We start from the raw sequence: 14,965 nt of genomic DNA on the forward strand, positions 1-14,965 counted from the left end.
TGCTTAACTGGATTTTAAACAGGCAAAAACCATATTCTTTTATTCTTAAAATGTACACAGACCATGGTTTTCAGTGTACCAGAAAGCTCAAAATGTTCTTGTTTCCTTTAGACCACTGCAGCAAAACAAATATATCAACCTACAGAACAAAATAGTTTTCCCATTTCTGTAAACCTGCTGAAATTCTGAAGCAACCTTGAAGTTTATTTGGTATTATACATTGTTATTCTATAATAAAGGTGAGAAGATTTTTATTAGGTGTTTTTAAGGACTACTTTAAAAATCAGTACTTTTGCTCTGCTTTGATTTTCCATGCACTAAAACGTAAAAGGTCCGAGAACTGAACAGACATATACGAAAGATTTCAGAAAGCGTATGTGCTTTATGGAACTTGTGCTTTGCACACTTAGTCCATGTTACAAGCTTTATAGCCTGCAAACACAATTCACTTCAGGTTTTCTCCCTTAAATAGAGGGAAAGGACAAGACTATCTTACTTGGAAAAAAAAAATGCAGGGCGGTGATGGAAGCATCCCTCCCTTCCATCCCAAGTATAAAGGAGGTTAAAACTGGCTACTGACTGCAAAAGAAATAAAGCAAGTAGTACAGCCAGACTTTCAGTTCTTCATTCTGGCCAGACAGACTCCCTATACCTCACTTAATGGGCTCATTAGTGTAATCTGAGTCTACTTTTTGTGCCTGTCTAATTTTCTAGAGGCTCAGCTGCTGTTCTGCAAATCGATACAGGCTGGAGGTGATCAGTAAAACCTGGCTTGGATTAGAGTGATACAGAGGCAAAATTCCCAAATACATTCTACCAGTGTTTATATATCTTCATGCAAACACCCTGAAAATGGAAAATTGCATCAGCATTCATTATAACAGAGATGTATGGGAGGATGTTCTTCTTAAAAAGGCTCACCTGTCAGGTCCAAAAAGGATTTAGCACCTCCAATATATTATTGATTTTTCATTAGAACCAAAAAAATATATATATATATATTTACTCATGACATCCATTAAAAACCCACAGAAGCAGAATAAGCCTGTAAAATTGAGATGAGAGTTCAATACCAATTATTCAGTTCAACTGCCTAAAATGCAGTGCTGTGATGCTACAGGAGATTTTGGAGCCATCAAGCACATTGGCAAAGTTCACTACCTGCTTGAGGAGTTACCAATGAGCAGGACAGCACGAGAAGGAATGAGAAAACATGTTAGAACATTTAACACCATGATAGAAAATCACAGAAGAGAAGCCAAGACTAAAGCAGATGTGTGAATCAGTTCCACTGACAACAGCTTACTAACCTACTACTCTGCCTCCCATGTAAGGCCAGAATGCAGGAGCTGGACCAGCCAAAGCTGCTGGCTTCCCCCATGTCCCACCCAGAGGTAACTGAGGTAACACAACAGTGACTGCCACCAAAACCTGCATAATCATGACAACATGATTCTTAAAAAGGATGGAATGAATTAAAAAAAGAAAAACAAACCTTATCTGGCAACCTCAGTTGCCCTTTTTCTTTCCTCTTACCCACTAAAGTAGTAAAAAATCTGTTTACATATGCTGCAACCCTTAATAAACATTCAAATGTAGATGTATTTGGGAAGTAAGTACAAGTATTATTCATTTCCCAAGCCTGTAGAACAGTTCATACAAAACCTTCCAAATAATAAAAATATTAAAGAAACATAGAAGGAAAGATTGGAAAAGAAACCTGGAAAAGAGGTTTATCGAATTTGAAGTGTTTAAATGTCCTGGTGAGGCTAGGATGATAATGATAGGTGTTTCACAAGCAAATAAGCCCTGCATTTGTTACCCTCCCACTGTTTTACTCACTTTTCTTAAGGTATATAGCGTTTTGTTGTTGTTGTTTTTGGTTTTTTTTTGTTTGTTTTCTTTTGAAATAAGCTTTTTTCCTACGACCACCAAGCCTTTACTGTAAGCAATGTTAATTCACTTACTCTGTATCAGCCATTTTCAGTCATTCATGTGATCAGAACAGAACAATGGAACCTGCAGGGTAGCCTTGGCAATAGTTTTCTCTGGGGCTTGACTCCAAATCTTTATATTTTCTGAAGGATTTGTCCTCCCTCATCCCTTTTTTCCCTACTTGGCTTTCTATTTTACTTGACTCTGTATTCTGAGACAGCCTTGCATTAGAATTTATCTGAAAGTGCATCCTATCAACAGGAATAAAACAGGAAATCTTTCTCCACCACAGAAAACCATACAAACCCCACAAAAACGAAGGCTTTGAAGGAAACTTGGAAACACACCTCCTGGTTTAATTCACTTTTCTTAATTACTTGCTTTTGAAAAATTATTCCCCTTCTAGTTTGCATAAAGAATTATGGACAACACAAAATGAGCTCAATTAGATCAAGTTATTTTAAAACAAAACCTCAAAGTTATGCTACCCTTGCACCTGCAGGGAAAAGGATGAACAAATGAAAAGATATGGCAGTATTCTCTAAAATCAAACAACAGAACCTGTTGAATGAAAAAGGAAATCCAGATCTGAAGGAATTTAAATTCATAATCATTTACTTTGCACTGAAAATTTTCTCCTTCACATTTCAAAGTCAAGGATGCACTGGTTGATTTCAATTGCAAGCTTACGTATGAGTAAGAAGCAGTAATAAAAGACATCAGTACTGAGAGGTTAACAAATATTGAAATTACTGATAACTATTAATGAAGCATTAATTACTACTACAATCAAACCAGGGAACTGTATTCTGAAACCAATTTACATGGATCAAAGTCTAATTTAAAGGATGTCACTACTATAGGTAGTGAGAAACAGAAATTTCAGCAATTAAGTATAAAAGATTCTTGAAAGGCAATAAGAAAAAGATTAATTTCTATGAGCTATTTCATCAAAATCTGTAGGCAAAGATAAATGCAGTGTTTTGGTGCGATATACTCTTCTATTCATTGACAACGTAAAATTAATTTTAAAGATTTTTTTTTCACCTAGTATTATTATGAGATATCCATATTTTCCCAAACATGCTTCACCTCACAATTCAATGCAAGAAGACAGTTGTTTTAATGACTTTTATCTTGATAAATTTTGAAAAAAATCAAAATATTTGCAATTATTGCATCAGCTTTACATAAAAAAAAACAAAACAGTGCACACTAGGCAGATAATCATGATGTGTGCCACTTGCTAGAAGAGAAATGCCATAGAAAAAGCGTCTGCCAATCATACCTACTCACAAATCACGGGACCATCTTCCTGCTTGGAATCACTAGCCTCCCCTGCCTCAAAGCCAGTGATCCACAAGCCTTCTGAATTGAGCCTACCTGGGCACTTGGTATGGTTGTGAGACTTGAGAATCGTTTGCCCACAAAAGATTTCAGTTACCCTGATGAAAGCCAGGCTTCCTCAATGTCAACCTTTCAAAGAAAAACTAAGATATACTAGCCAAGTCAAAGTGCTCATCAACAGTCTCCGCTGGAAAAGTAAACTAGGAGTCAAATTTGAGATACGATGAGATTACTAATCTAAGAGGTCAGCAGTAACTCACAACAGATGACTCCATGCAACAACCCAGAGTGAATTAATGGCTTTGAATGAGCAGCTTCTAAGTGTAAGCAGGTAATTACTAAAGCCTGAACTGAAAACTGGCCACTGAACAAGGTATAGGGTAGGCAGATTAGCTCAAAACATCAGTTTTTGTTGTTGTTGTTCAGATGCTGTCCAACAGACAACCAGATGAAAAAACAAGATTTGGGTGCATTAGGCAGTAAGTACTATCTAGAAAGTGTGCATCTTAATTAATGCCAATAAATACGCAATATCCAAAATCAATAAAATGTGCATGGGGAATTGTTTTGTCCTCCCAGATCTTCACATGGAAGCATCTCCTAGGCCATCTGCCACCAGCTGGCTATGTCATTGCTGAGCAGAACTGGAGACAGAAATTATCATCTTTTTACTGAAACTACTTTTCACACGTGATTATATGTATTAGAAATAGATGTGATTTGAATTGACTATAGCTTGGGTGCAAAGGATAAAGTTATTTTAATAATCACATTCTGTCAGTGAAACATTAAATCATATATAAATGATACCAAGTTAAACATTTTCTCACCTCATCATAAGAGATTGCACAGAAAGAACATGAAAATTCTGTCCTCAGAAGTTTTTAAAACCTGGCTGGACAAAGCTCTAGGCCACCTGGTTTGACTTCAGCTCCGAGCAGCTCTGAGCAGGAGGTTGATAAAGCTCCAACATGAACAAATCTGTGATCCATGGTTGCCATGCATAAAGCTTTAATCACAAGTTTTTTTGTTGCACTGAGCCACTTTTATTTCAGTGTTTGAAATCTTTGCAGATGAATACAATGTTTTAAATGCTGTTCATAATAGAAATATACAATTCTAATAACATTTTCTTAATACACTTACAGTAGTACATAGTTCCCTAGAAACAAGGGAGTCTTTGCCCCAAAGTGCTACATTGCTACAGAAAGCAGCCATTATGTTGCACAACCACAGTATAATTACAAAAGAATTGTTAGACATTCACTAAAAACATTTACTAAAAAAACCCACTCACAACACAATACAGAAGGTAGCATTTGGATTTAACCCCCCCCCCTTTTTTTTTTTAAACTTAATTCACCACCATTTTCTTCTTCAGACAAAAAGAAAGCAGCTGTTTCAGACCAGACCACCAGATTCACTGTACTTTATCAGCACTGCGGAATGACACTCATCTGCAAAACCTTCCATGTTCCTTCCTCCCCAGTCATACAATAGGAATAAATAATTTAATGAACTACTCATCAGGAGAGGGGACTAGACTATTAGTCTGTGCCTGCGTTCTTTTCCCCTCTCTTCCTTTAATCTCTTAGATGTGTATATTTTATAGCTTAGCAAAATAACAGATCTATGAGCTTAAGAAAAAAAAGCTCCTGAGTATCCTCAAATTCATGCTCAGCATTCTAAAATTAAAAGTGAATGAAGAACTAGTATGAACAGAATGTTACAACATTTGAGAAAGAACCAGAAGAATCACACTGCTTAAGAAACTAGAAGAAAGGCAGTAATATTTCTCTCTATATATACATATCTACATATAAAAGAATCACTCTTGGAAAATCAGTTACCAGAGAATTTTTCAACCCCCCAAAATTCAACAGCCATGAGCTTCTAAAATATACCTACAAGCACGTAATTCTCATTTGCCAGTAAGCACATTTACATATATCAAATTACACAGAACCAAGCTAGTGTGATTTGGCCCATTCCTCCAAAGTGGGGGGGGCATTCTCCTAATCTGAGTGACCAGAGGCAGATTTTTAGTAGAAAAACTTAAAGATTATTTATTATTTCCATTTGTACTGTACTAGAATCCTAGCACCAACAAGTACAAACAGAGAAGAAACTAGTGTCCTGTCAGGTTCTTGTCCTGCTTCTAGAGTTTTTAATTAAAGTTTTAAACAATGTAAAAACTTCAGAAATCAGTACTGCTATAAAACATACAGAATGCCTGTGCCTGACCCTAGAAATGCCAGTATTTACTTAAAACTATGGGTGTTGCTGTACTGAAGTGTACAAATGGTTGATACTATTTGCCTTCTGATTTTTTTCCTGCATCTGGGATTCAGTTGCCATATATTGTCAACCTTTCTCTAGGAAAAACAAAAAAACAAACAAACAAACAAAAACCAACAGCACCCTCCCCAGAAAGAAGTAATTTACTTATTTACATTTTTCTTAAAACTAAAGCAAATTGAAAGGTGTACAGGCTGTAAAAAAACACCACCAACAACAACAAAACCACTAAAAAGTGTATTACAATAGAAAAATTTGAGATTCACTTCTAGAATAGAGTGACTGTGGTTTCAGTACAGAACACCCTCCTTGTATATCTGTCCCTCAGCAAAATGATGAGAAAATTGTTCAGCATATCTATGCAGTATTATTTCACTTTTAAGTAATTGCTATGATTTCCCTTCTTACAGTTGTCAAATCAACAGTTTTAGATTAACAGAAAAACTCTCACCCTATGCGTTTCTCAACTATTAGTCAATTGTTTATGTCTTGCAGGCTGCTGGTCTATTTGGCTCTGTGTTCAACTGAAGAAATCCAGAAAAAGTACAGAAAGCATTATGCAGCAGAAAGTGCACAAACAAGATCCAATTCACATCAATCTAGAAAAGCAGTATTTCTGAAAGGCTCTGGATTTTTTTTTCTGAAGTCCACAAAACAAAAAGGATGAGAAGCACAAGACAAGTACTCTGTTTTGATTATACATATAGCTTCTCAAAAAACAAGTGTCTGAAGATTTTATTGAAAATTAAATCAATTTTCTACTGCAGAAAACGAGATACTCTTGGTTTTGTAGCACTGCACCAAACTGTTATCCCTAAACAGGGAAATAGTGATTAATTAGTAATAAACACAGATACTTATGCTAATAAGTGTACATCATCGCAAGTACATATCTGCTAAGTATCTGTTTACTTAGTGCAGCAAAACGTCTGGAAGTCGTTACTTAATTCCTTTTCATCATCCATGAAGTACATCACCACTATGTAGGAGGAAAGAACACTACTTGAATTTAGTGAAAGGACAACGATGCAACAAGAAGAAAATAAAATATGCCTCTAGGGATCGGGAGACGGAAGAAGAGTGCAGGAAAGAAATAGAAAATAAATGATCATGGCTATTTTGTGCACCAGACAAATGGACTCTTCTTTCATTCAATTTATTACATCTAATTATCAAAATAATCTTTTTTAAGCCACAGAAACTGCTACATCAGTAAATATCATCTCTGAAACATCATTAAGTATCAACCACAAGTATCTGCATCATAAAAGCTTTATATCACATCTTCCAAATGACAGACTTCGTCTTACAAGACAAAAACAAAAAACAACTGTATATTCATACGTCACTTGAAGGACATACAATAGATTTAAGTTTTTACGACAACAAGGGTCTACAAACTTAGCAATTCTCACTTATTTTACTTTTTTTTTTTTTTTATTACAGTCCTCAAAGGTGTCACGCTAATCCTGAAACATCTTTTCCCAGATTAAATTAAGGGTCATGATATCAACAAAGTATTGGGTCACAACTGAGTAACTTGAGAGTAAGCTGAGATTTAATTTTTTTAAGACCTATAAACATGTGAAAACTAGGGTAAATCTGTTATATACATATGCTAATTAAGCATGTAGGTACTAGAAACAAAAAGCTTCTTCCTGGTTGCTATCTGATCAAATATCAAACATTTTTTCTACACACATAGCTAACTGTCAGCTTATGAGCTGCACAATGTTATTTAACCTGGGAGAGCAATCACCAAAGTGGGTCCACGCAGCAGCTGGTAAGTGAGGAGGGAACTGGGGAGACACAAGGGGGGCTGTGATAAGAAAGATGAGGCGTGAGATGCTCAAGAATTACTAACAGAAAGAAGGGAAAGGCTGCAAATGCAGTAGGAAGGAGAGAATACAGCTCTACAGAACTTTTCATGGCCTATCTACTTATTTTGAAATTATTTATACACAGGAAAAATATGTAGGCAAAATACTTCCCAAGGATGTTGTAAATATTCTGAGACATGCATTACACATTGGGGAAACTGGAGATATATTTATGAGCACAGTCAGATTTCAAATAGCATACTTAACGCACACACACACAAAAACCTTTGCGACTGCACCGTAGCAAAGTCAGTATCTATAACAGCATCAGGAAGTGATGCACCTTATTATAAGATCCAAGTGGGTTTCAAGATTGGTTTTACATTTTTTTTCTCCTTAGTATCTTCTCACCGTATTATGTACTTATTTCCATATGAAGATAACCAGTATGGTAAATCAGAATTGTCCAGATACAAGCCAAACAGTGAGTGAAATGCAGAGGTCTTGCCTTGCCTTTTCCAGGAACTCAGGCAGCAAGACTTGGTGGTCTCTCAGGAGTACCCACAGGATAGACCAAAACTTCTAGAGACAACCTGCCTGCTGCTGCTTTGGGTGAAGCATCAATAGCATCAGAAATTTATAACCTGGCAAGGATGGCAGGCAGCAGTACCAGTTCCTATGCTGCTGTGGCACCCAGCACTGCCTGCCCCTGGATGCTCCTAGTGAATACGTGCTCCAGCTCATCTGCAGAAGTGGGCAACACTGCAAGGGCACAGACACTGTGTCTCTCCATACGCACACTTCTCTCTCTATGATTGAGAGATTTTAAACAAGAATTTTCTGTCCAAAAGTTCAGGATAACATTGGATAATGTTAATGCAAAAGCACCTTCTTGAAAAGACACTGCTCAGGGTAAATGAAAAAATAAACTAGATCTACATGTCAATAATTCCAGCAACAGAAAAATAACCCAAGAGGATCAACTGAAAGCATAGATAAACAGGGGACTGATGTTTGAAATGTCACAGATATGTCACAAAAGTGCATGCTCTCCAAGAGACTCACTAGAGCAGTTCTTGTTTTTCCCTTATTTAACTTACTGAACTCCAGGAAAGAAAATTTCATGGGATGACTTTCAACAAAGAAGTCCAATTTTGACAGAACTTCTAATGAAATAACTATATTAAACCTTACCGCTCAAATATGAAAATACTTTCAAAGTTCTGGGTTGTTTTTTTTGTTTGTTTTTTTTCCAGAATGCAACAACTAAATGGTTTATTTTTTTGCCTAAACTTCTCCATTGTTCTGAATTTCTACAGTGGATTTCTCACAAGATTTTAAGAAAACTTTGTATTGAACTTATTACATAGCATAGCAATATACAACCTATAGTTAGACATGTGAGAAAGGGTTTATCTCCTATCTGGAAATAATCTAATTAATGATAACAAAAGCCTTAACAAGAGAAGCAAGATAATTAATGGAAATTCTCCCCTGGTAACAGAACAATGTGCTTTGGACTTGGGTGTTTCAACCAGCACAACCACTCAACATAGGGAATGACTCAACTGTCTCTAAGGAGCATGACATCTGTGATTATTATTGATAAATACGTTCTTGTCTTGGGCTGAGCGCACAATTTATTTCAAGAGAAGGGAAAAATCTTCTTTAAAATTAAATTATACCAGTTTCCACTCTGTGGGTTGTGCACTGTATGCACGTATGCACTCCCAGAGGACACGCTGTACTAGGTACCCAACTTAATGTCCCAATAAAAAATTAAATGAGGACATATGTGCTTAACGGATTGGGCCCAGGGATACAATGTTTCCTTGCACTAGAATAAGGTGGAATGTCTTTTTCATTCTATCACTGCTTATTAGTAGCAAGGATATATTAATAATAAATGCTTATATAAAGGAAAATGAAGTATTTATCACCTGTTCAACACTATGTCAAAACTCCCTCTTTCCCTCAAACAAGAGAAATGAGTTTTAAAATAAAATACTGAAGGGGAAACTGTTCCTATCAATACTGTAATGCTGGTAATAAAGCCTGAGATTAACAAAATCGATTTAGAAGCCCAGTAATTTGTTCACGTCTCATACTATTTATCTACACTTTGCATTTCTTTTAATGTGTATAATTAAAAATCAATACAATCCATTTCACTAATTTCCATTCCTCTCTGCTGAACTTCAGCTGCAAACACTGAATAATGTTTTGAGAATGAAATGGGAAACCCTTGTTTTTGTGTCTCTTAGGTATAATATAGAAGTATTTGTGAATGCCTTAGCCTTGCTCAAATCTTGCATTTTCATCAAGTGAATGAAGGTGTATTTAATTTTAACATTATATGAACAAAAGACCATTTAAAAAGTCCATAGTGTTTTTAAAAATACACAAGAAAGAATAAAAAACAAGAGCCTAAATAAGATTATTCTCTTAAATCTCTAACATACGTAGGTGACAGGGTGGGTGAAGATGACCTGAAACCACACTGTCTGTCTGATGGCCAGCCTGGCCCTTGGCAAAGGTGCCCACCTCCAGCTGCTCCAAACCTCTGTGCACGATGCCTGCAGCTGGGCTCTGCCTTCCCTTGCTGACACACCCTTTTCCACCAGGACCGCCAAAGAACCTCTGGGTTTCTCCCGGAGAGCTTGTGGTCAACACAGGATGATTTTTTTCTATTTGTGTCCAACAGCTTGTTGGATGATAACAACAACACTGCAACCAATCAGGCACAACTAACAAAAGGTAAATTTTCAATCCACGTAGAAACTATGGGACATTAACCCCCCACTATTGACATGAAAATAGCTGTGTCAGAATTGCCTTTCTTTCCATATGAAAATCCACAGCTTAATAGTGCTGTTGTGCTATACTTCAAATGACAAACACCTCATTACAGTAATTCCTCTTACAAAGTATTAAGGGTTTTCTGCTGTTTTGTTTTTATTGCTAACTCCCACACATATACATTTGCTCTAGAACAAGCTCAACTGGGATAAAAATCAGATTTTCACTTCCACCACTTACCTTTGATTTTTTGCATCCCATTCAAATTAAAAGTCTTTTAACATATCGCAGAAATGAGACATTTGTTAACAAAGACACACAATATAGATAGAAATACTCAAGCTAAATTGCAAAAACTGAATCTACTTATTTACAGGAGAAGTGTATTGAAATTAATTTATTTGATGAAAGCCTTTTCCCTGCATGACTGTTCAATGAACAATCATATACTTTAGTACGAGGGTTCCTTCCATCATTCATTTTCTTACCAAGACACTTGGAGGCTGAAGCAGTACCACTCAAGCACAAAGCACAAAGCACATGTCTCTAAATAACTACCATTTCTATAGGAGTTGTGACCAAACATTTTAGATAAGTAAAACCACCTCGCTCTCTCTGGAGTAAATGATGGGATGCAGAAAGTGTAGAGTTAAGGTAACAAGGTGCACAAGAGCAATCTGTGCATCAGGTTCCCCACCAGCAAGGCTGCCAGACATTACAACATACTGTTGCTCGTTGTAGCTTTTCTTGTTGCTTGCTCTCTGCCACGCACTTCTTCGATCTTTCCACAAACGTGGCCAACACTGCCTAGCAACCAAGGGGACATGATGGCAGAGAGCAAAATCCCCCACCCAGAGCTCACCCCGCTCCATCCCCACAGCTGCAAACTATCTTTTATGGCAAATTAAGATGAATACATGTTCCTTGTTGGCTCGGAGACCCTGAGAGAGGACCTCAGAGGTGACTTGGGATGCACTGGGGTTTCTCTCCTAAGGGTGGAGACTACGAAAGTATTAGATCAGTGGGTAAAACAGTTCCCCAGATGCTTATACCAAATAAAATAAAAATAAATAAATAAATAAATAAAAGGGAGGGGGAAGGAAAAGAGAGGGAGGGAGAGCAAAGAAAAGAGAAAGCCAAGTGCCGCGGCGATGGGGAGCAGAAGAGCCATCAAACGGCAAGGGGATAAGGCGAAGAGGCTGCCTCCCTTCACCCCCCTCCCCAGCCGCCCCCAGCGGCGGGCCGAGGGCAGGAGAGGTCCGAGGGATGCGCGAGCGGCCGCCAGGAACGGAGTCGGGCCGCAGCCCCCCACAGCTGCTGCTCACCTCTGCCATGCCACAGGTGCGCGCCGCCTCGATGCTGCGGGACCGCCGCTGTCCCGTCCACGCCTCCGCTCGCCTCGGCTCCCTTCGCCCCGAGCGCCCAGCTCCGCGCTGCAGCCGCCGCCGCCCCGGGAGCCTCGCCCGGCCCCGCCAGCGGAGGGAGGCGGCCGCGCCCCGCCACCACCGCGCCCCCTGGCGGCGGCGGCGCAGCGGGAGGGGCCGGGCGGGGCCCCGGGGCGCGGCCGGGCCTCTGTGGGGACGGGGTGCGCTGCAGAGGGCCGGTACCCGGGGATGGGGGAGCGTCCGGCTACCAGGGGTGCCCGCGGAAGAAGGGGGAGCAGCCACCGGGGGTGCTCGGAGACGGGTGCACGGCAGTTTCCCGGCTGGGCAGCCGCCGGTACCGCGGTGATGGACACCAGACAACAGGGGGAAGTAGGCATCGGAACAGCATTAGGCTGCAAGACCCGACAGCCCTAGTTCTTAAAACGTGTATCTAAAACCATTATGGATAGCTAGCTACAATCAAAACATTTCAACTTATCCACCCACCTGGGCTCCTTGGCACCTTCAACATCAGTGGCTCATATCCCTGCAGGTTTCTGGCTATGGCCTGTGTGTACCATCTGCACCAATTCCCCATCTGATGTTCTTAGGACCTCTGTTGATCTGGAAGACCGGATAAATTAGTTAACTCTGTAGTTTTTTGTCTGTGGTAATAACCTGAAGGCATTCAAAGTCCCATCACCTTCCTTAAAAATAACTCTTCCCCTTCTTGAGAACTGGTAAAAATACATAAACACAACCATGAATTTGAAAATGTGCAGATGTGATGGGTCTATTACACTCATATTTGCTTGCCCACAATCCATCAATCATCCTGACGAAGCATGGGCATATGATGGTGGGGAGGAATTGGTGCTAAAGAGCCCTCACTTCTACCATTTTAGCACAGATGTTGGTCACATTTCTGTGGCATACCTGGGCATTTCCCCAGGTTGTGTCAGATTTTGTACCAGCCCCCAGCCACATAGAGCCTGCTTAAAACAATGTCCATCGTTGTCCTGACTGAATGTCAGAAGCCAACTTCTAGATTGTGTCTAATATTCTCTCAATTTAAGACAAAACAAACACTTAAAAATTGCATTCTGTACTGAGCCATGAATTCCCTGCAAGGTACAGTAACGGTGTTCGATACCTTCAGTCTGGCTGCTCTGAGCCATGCATATTCTAAGCAGTTGTGATGTAGCACCAGAGGCAATCTTACCTGCATTTGGTAACTACGAAGAAAACGCCTTGGTTTTCCGTAGGTATTTAATGTTGAATGTTCAACTGCAAGAGATCAGAGGCAAGAACATAGTTGTCTTTTTATTCTTTTTCCTTCTCTCTCAGAGGGAAAACCAATGAAAGTTAAAAAACAAAGCACACAAACAAATAAAAAGGTGGGGAGGGGGAGAATAGGATGACAATATCTTATTTCCAATTTTTTTCTTCTCCTCGCTATCTTAGTTAGCATTGTAGTGCAGCTGTACAATTGCTTTCTGAACACCTTGGCTATGTTGAAATCCAGAATATTTCCATATCCAGGGTGACTGGGGTAGTCAGGTTTGTCTTTGGGGCAAGACAGGCCTGATATTTCAGATAGGGATGATTATGGAGTTGGCCCACAATGGCAGTGCTTTTAAGAATTACCACATATTAGAGAACCAATGGATTTCCTTAAAACACAGAATGCCATATGAAGTCATTTGTTACATTAAATTCAAAGAGGTCATTCAAAAGCACCCCCACACGGATGGGGTGTTTTTCATGTCGTGTTATACCATCTGCTGCAATGGGGTCTACATTCCTTCCTAGGCTGGAACTCCTCAGTCCAGAGTCGTGCAGACAATGAGAACAGACTACAGCTAATTTACTTATTTGGTCCCTGTCTTTACACAGACCAAGTCTTAGTCATACTCCGTAACAATAATAAAGTCATTACTACTACTTCATACAAGTGTTAGGATCCTAATTGTAATACCTAATCACTACGTGAAATCTGAGGGGCTTTATCAGGTGGTACAATCAATCTGTTTCTAAGGGAGTAGACTGAATTGCAATAGTTAATGTCATAGCACCACTCCGTGTTCAACCTGGATATTGCTTCCTAATCCATACATTTCTTAGAATGCTCAAATCATAGGATATCCCAAATTCGAAGGAACCCACAAGGGTCATCGAGTCCAACTCCTGGCTGCACACAGGACCACCTAAAAATCAAACCATACATCTGCAAGTGCTGACCAAATGCTTCTTGAACTCCAGCAAACTTGGTGTGTGACCACTGCCCTGGGCAGCCTGTCCCAGTGCCCGACCACCCTCTGGGTGCAGAACCTTTCCCTAACACCCAGCCTGACCCTCCCCTCTCCCAACCCCATGCCGTTCCCTCGCTTTCTGTCGCTGTCCCCAGGGAGCAAAGCTCAGCGCCTGCCTCTCTACTCCCCTCATGAGGGAGCTGCAGGCCACCATGAGGCCTCCCCTCAGCCTGCTCTGCTCCAGGCTGAGCCAACAAAGGGACCTCAGACACTCCCCACACATCTCCTTCCCACCCTTCACCATGTTTGTTGCTCTCCTTTGGCCACTCTCCAGTACTTTTAAGTCCTTTTTATATTGTGGCACCCAAAACTGCACGCAGTACTCGAGGTGAGGCTGCACCTGTGCAGAGTCCTGCTGTGTTGCCACCTGAGAAACACAGTGATCAAACTGTTTATAATCTCATTAATCCCACGCAAATGGCAATGTGCACCAGTAGAGAAGGAAAGCATGGACATATATGTTGTCAATATAAACATATTGGAAAAGAAATGTCCAGTACCTATTGATATAAATGAGCCAGATGGAAGTATTAACTGCATGGAAACTGCTATGGCTTGTAACCAGCCACAGCATTTTTTCTCCAAAAGCTCAGAAGGAAATTTTGACCCTTCCAGTCCCTTAGCTACTTTCCTACTTAGAGTATATTATCCTGAAGAACAGAACAGACTTACACTTTGCCCTTGCCTGCTGCCAAATAACAGCATTACCATATAATGCTTTACTGGTCTAACTTTCCTTTCATGGACATGATGAGCAAGGAAATGCTCCGTAATTGGCTTTCGAAGGTCTAGCTACTTGCATCGTATTTCCAGTTTGGCACTGGGCCATGCTGAAGTCACAATGCTTGTATTAATGGATGGTTTCCTCCCTAGGTCTGGATAGATGTGAAATGAAAATAATTCTGTTCTGTTCTCCAGCAATCCTCGTTAATGTCAGTCATGAAATACTGCTGTCTAAGGAGCTGCCTCACTGGTGTCTCAGCAAGATGCTGATCTTGGCTCACTGCAAAATGCCTGTGAACTGTCAGAAAATTTTATCACTGGAATTTTTTAATGTGTACTTACATTAATCTTAGTTGAGTGTTGCCCT

At 39.8% G+C, this 14,965-nt stretch overlaps 1 protein-coding gene and 1 long non-coding RNA gene across 8 annotated transcripts in view; one reads left to right on the forward strand and one right to left on the reverse strand.

The window, feature by feature from the left end:
- The window catches only part of LOC310901395, a 119,132-nt gene extending 109,662 nt beyond the window's left edge, over positions 1-9,470 (forward strand). Inside the window, exon 7 of the long non-coding RNA XR_014585759.1 lies at positions 6,076-9,470. This is a non-coding gene — a long non-coding RNA (uncharacterized lncRNA). The remainder of the gene's footprint in view (positions 1-6,075) is intronic.
- LOC310901354 (sodium channel protein type 2 subunit alpha-like) overlaps positions 1-14,965 on the reverse strand; it is a 130,980-nt gene that overhangs the window by 57,052 nt on the left and 58,963 nt on the right. For 5 of the 7 annotated variants that reach the window (XM_083840719.1, XM_083840722.1, XM_083840720.1 and 2 more), the window contains 2 exons: positions 12,786-12,850; positions 12,071-12,187 (listed from right to left, as the gene is read on the reverse strand). The gene's annotated coding sequence lies outside the window, so the exon portion shown is untranslated. Of the gene's footprint in view, positions 1-10,925; positions 11,027-11,524; positions 11,677-12,070; positions 12,188-12,785; positions 12,851-14,965 lie in introns of those variants that run through there. The other 2 variants (XM_083840723.1, XM_083840724.1) reach the window with 2 other exon arrangements.

Source organism: Anser anser, assembly GCF_964211835.1.
Source record: "Anser anser genome assembly, chromosome: 6".
NCBI classification, from domain to species: domain Eukaryota; kingdom Metazoa; phylum Chordata; class Aves; order Anseriformes; family Anatidae; genus Anser; species Anser anser.